Source organism: Pinus tabuliformis, chromosome 8, assembly GCF_031772625.1.
Source record: "Pinus tabuliformis cultivar Carrire ecotype Pingquan chromosome 8, CPIR1, whole genome shotgun sequence".
NCBI classification, from domain to species: domain Eukaryota; kingdom Viridiplantae; phylum Streptophyta; class Pinopsida; order Pinales; family Pinaceae; genus Pinus; species Pinus tabuliformis.
Window position 1 is genome coordinate 1767318057 of NC_142294.1, and position 4930 is coordinate 1767322986.

Below are 4930 nucleotides of genomic sequence, written 5' to 3' on the forward strand. Positions count from 1 at the left end.
TTGGATTAATGGTCATCTGATGTGGACACCAACCTATTTTCAAGCCTATAGGTGTGTCTCTCATATTTTGTTATATATATGCTAACAATTTATTTATAAAAATATTAGATCATCTTCTTGTTTAGTCCCAGAGGGAGCTTCCCCCTGAGCCCCGATGATCAATATCTTGAATTTGAAAGTGCAATAGAGAGATGATGAGGACTTACTAGTCATGAGAAGTGAATTGATAGAGCTACACTGAAGTAGTTGAGAGTAACTCCTCTTCATATATAGTTTTGATGTAATCTCATGACGAGCTAATAGCTAGATGGATTCTTGATTTGAAGCTTGTTCTTTGAGCCATACATAGCCTGGATGTGTATATTGGAATTCTACATAGATAGTATCAGGATACCCAAACAATGTGGTAATTCACAAACTAAGACACAATGCCAATGACTTTATGGATGAACTGATGTTTATATTGTTGTTGACTGAAAGAGAAAATATGAGTGTTGCCTTAGGTTTTCCCTAGTTTCCTAAATGATTTGCTAGCATAGACATTTGTTGCTTTGAGAGGTAGTGTGCATTGATACTATCATGGTTGCATTAGGGGAGTTTTGAGGTCTAAAATGGGCCTCCTAATGAAATTATAAAATAATAGTGGAAATAATAAAATAAGATTAGATTACATCATCAAATATTAGAGGGAGAAAAGAAAAAACTATTTTTTCAACTCGTATTTTGAACTTATCTCCCTATGGGTTTACTCAAATTTTGAGCAGAAACACTCGTTCGATGCATAATTTGATTCCTCATCCAAGGAGTACCCATGTTTCATACTTTCGATGGTCCCTGCTACATGAAAAACATTATTTCAATCACGTTGTTTCATGTATTTCTCGTTTTTTCGTGTAGCAGGGTCCATCGAAAGTATGAAACATGGGTACTATTTGGATGAGGAATTGAATTTTGCATCCAACGAGTACTCCTGCTTGAAATTTGAGTAAAAACTTAGGGAGATAAGTTGAAAATACAAGTTTAAAAAGTAGTTTTATTATTATTATTTCTTTTTTCTTATCCTTTTACTTTTTTACTCCAAAAATGGTGAATCATCCCCCATGGTTGACATCATCATCTTGAATCCTATTGGTTCTTATAAAGATTATTTTTGTTGTACATTTTTCTTAGGAGGCCCATTTTAGACCTCAAAATTCCCCTAATGGCTACGAGATAGTATGGGAAATATCTTTGGAGAGTTGTTTGAACATATGCTACGCATGACTATTATATGGGATCAGATATGTAAAGAATCTCTTATTTCATGACAGGTTGAAGCACATTGAGATAAGATATCAATATATTTGATATTTGGTACATAAATAAGCAATGAGACTCCATCACATTTTGATTTATGAGTAGGCTGACAATTACATCCTTGTGTTGTCGTATGGAAGTTTGTTTGACCCGATGCTCTCTAGGTGTCATGCATTATGTCTAGGGCTAACAATCGTAAGCCTAGAGAAGGCAATGGTAAGAGGAAGGGTCCCTAGATAATGGAGAATACTCAGGTATGCTCTCACCCTCATCTACGTTCCCATGGAGAGGAATTGATCTAGACAAATCCTAGGGTTGAGGGAACTTAGGCACAATAGGCGTGTCTAATCCTTACCTCATGGTAAGTGTGTATATCCCCTATTTTCATTATAAGGTTGTTTTTTATCCTTACCTCACGATAAGTGTGTATCCCCCCTACTAAGTATACCCCATTATGAATCTTACCCACAAGTCGAGCTTGTAGGGATTTCCAACCATCTGGTCAATGGTTGAGGAAACTTGTTAAGAAACCAACTCACAAAAATATAGAAAAGATAGATCAATGAATTCAGAATTAGCCTCTTACAGGGGGAAACCTCCTTTAAATTACACAAATGAACAATTACTTGATTATATAATTGAAAAAACCTCCTTTCTATATATAGGAGTCTAAGGGATCACAATATAATCAAAGCTGACATAACAATAATAATATAAGGGCACAACAATAACAATAGCAGGCTTCTACGGGGAACAATAATAACAATATGGGGACAATAGGGGCACAACAATAACAATAAGGGCTACAAAGAAAATATTAATGGGGGAATCACTAATATTATAGGGACCTAACATGCCCCTCTCCTTAAAAAAAGTGTTGTCCTCAATGTTTGAGTAGTTCTGGATGCTTCTGTATAAAATTCCTATCCTCCCATGTGGAATCTTCAATGGGTAAGTTCTTCCACTTGATGAGATACTCTGAAATTGATCGATTTAATAGCGATCAAGTTCTTGTTTCTGTGACTACTTCAGGTTCCAATATGATTTTTACTTCCTCGTCAAGTTCTAGAAATATTGTTTGAACTGGGAGCTTGTCACCAATAACCTTATTTAAGCATGAAACATGGAAAACTAGGTGCACTCAGGAAGCTGCAGGAAGCTCCAATTTGTATGGCATAGTACCAATCTTTTGCAACACCTTGTATAGACCATAATACTTTGGTGATAATTTATTATCTTTCTTAGCTTTCTTGAGGGACATTTTTTTATATGGTTGTAGCCATAGAAATACCCAGTTACCTACATCAAAACTTCTTTCGCTGTGTTGTTTCTCTGCCTATTTTTTCATTCTATTCTGTGCCAAAGTTAGGTCATCCTTTAAGAGTTGGAGAACTTATTGTTGATGCTCGATGTGATCTTACACTACTTGAACCTTAGAATTTTCTCTTAAATATGATGTGATGGATGGTGGGTGATATCCACAAAGTTCCATAAATGGGGTCATTTTTGCTGCAATATGGAAGGAAGTGTTATACCACCATTCAGCCAGAGGCAACCATTTGACCCATTGTGTCTGTTTATTAGATACAAAGCAACGAAGATATCCTTCCAAACATTTGTTTACTATCTCAATTTGCCCATCAGATTGTGGATGATAAGATGGGTTATGAGCTAACTGAGTACGAAGACAAGAAAACAATTTTGTCTAAGACTTTCCATTGAAAATGGGATCTCTGTCGCTTACAATAATTTTTGGGTTTCCATGTAGCTTTTGAATTGTTTCCATAAATGCAGTAGAAAATGTATTGGCTTTAAATGGATGAGATAATACACAAAAGTGTGCATACTTGGTAAGTCTGTCACCTACCACCACAATGACACTCTTTCCTTCAGACTTGGGTAAATCTGTGATAAAATCAATTGAAACCTCCTACCAATGTTGACTTGGAATGGATAAAGGTTGTAATAGACCCGAGGTCTTAATTGTTTCAACTTTATTTTGTTGGCAAACCAAACATTCCACCACAAATTTTTGAATATTAGATTTAAGGCCATCCCAAAAAAAATCCTTCTTAACCTTGTGGTAAGTTTTTAAAAATATTGAGTGTGCTCCTAAGGGAGAGGTATGAAATTCCATAACAATCTTTTGTTTGAGTTGGGAATTATAACATAGGTATAAGTGATCTTTATACCATAACGAATCATTTTTCCAACTAAATGTATCAGATGTACTAAGATCTTGTTGTAACTTTTGAATGAGTGCCCATACTTATTCATCATTCTTCCATTCATCACTTGCTTTGTTTATCCAATTTGGTTGGATAATATAAATGCAATAAAGCAATGCATCCACATCCTCATCCTTTCTTGAGAGTGGATCTGCCACTACATTTTTCTTCCCTTTTTTGTAGATGATTTTAAAGTCATAACCCAACATCTTTGTAACCATTTTTGTTGCTCTTCTGAAGATAATATTTGTTCTAAAAAGTATTTAAGACTATCATGATCCATTTTTACCTTGAAGTGTCTTTCCATTATGTAGGGTCGCCATTTATTAAGTGCATGTAGTATTGCCGACATTTTCTCCTCATGAATAGTTTTTTGTAAATACTTTCCTTTGATTAGATGACTTTCGAAAGCAATGGGTCTTTCTTCTTGCATTAAAACAACACCAATTCCATTTCCTGAGGCATCACATTCCACAATAAATGTTTTTGTGAAGTCCAGCGTAGCTAAGACCAGTGCTTGGCACATTCCCTCTTTAAGATGTTCAAAGGCCTTTGTTTCTTCCAGAGTCCATAAAAATGCATCTTTCTTCAATAATGTTGTTAGAGGTGATGCTATTCTCCCATAATTCTTAAAAAGCTTGTGATAATAACCTGTCAACCTGAGAAATCCTTGCATATGCTTTATGGATGTGGGGATTTTCCATTCCTTAATGGCTTTAATTTTGCTAGGGTCTACATTAACACCTTCATGAGATACAATATGACCCAGATATTCCACATCTTGTACTCCAAAGAAACATTTGGATATTTTTGCATATAATTTTTTTTTCCTCCAATAGTTTGAGAACTCTGTCAACATGTTGAACATGATCCTTCCAAGACTGCTATAGATTAGTATATCATCAAAAAATACTAACAAAATTTTTCTAAGGAAGGTTTTGAAAATGGAATTCATCAAACCTTGAAATGTAGAAGGAGCATTGGTAAGGCCAAAAGGCATGACCAAAAATTCATAATGACCCTCATGAGTTCTAAATGTTGTTTTCAGAATGTCTTCTATCTTCATTTTGATTTGATGGTATCCTGAACGAAGATCCAACTTGGTGAAGTAAATGGATTCATGCAATTCATCCAATAGTTCATCAATGATAGGAATGGGAAATTTATCTTTAATAGTGAGCTTTTTGAGCTCCCTATAATCGAGACACATGCACCATGATCCATCCTTCTTGTGCACCAATAGTACCAGAGCAGAGAAAGCACTTTGACTAGGTTGAATTATACTAGCCTCTAGCATTTCTGCAACCTTACGTTCAATTTCACTCTTTTGGCATAGGGAAATTTGTAAGGCCTGATGTTTGGAGGAACACTTCCTAGAATCAAGAATAACATGATCATGATCATGA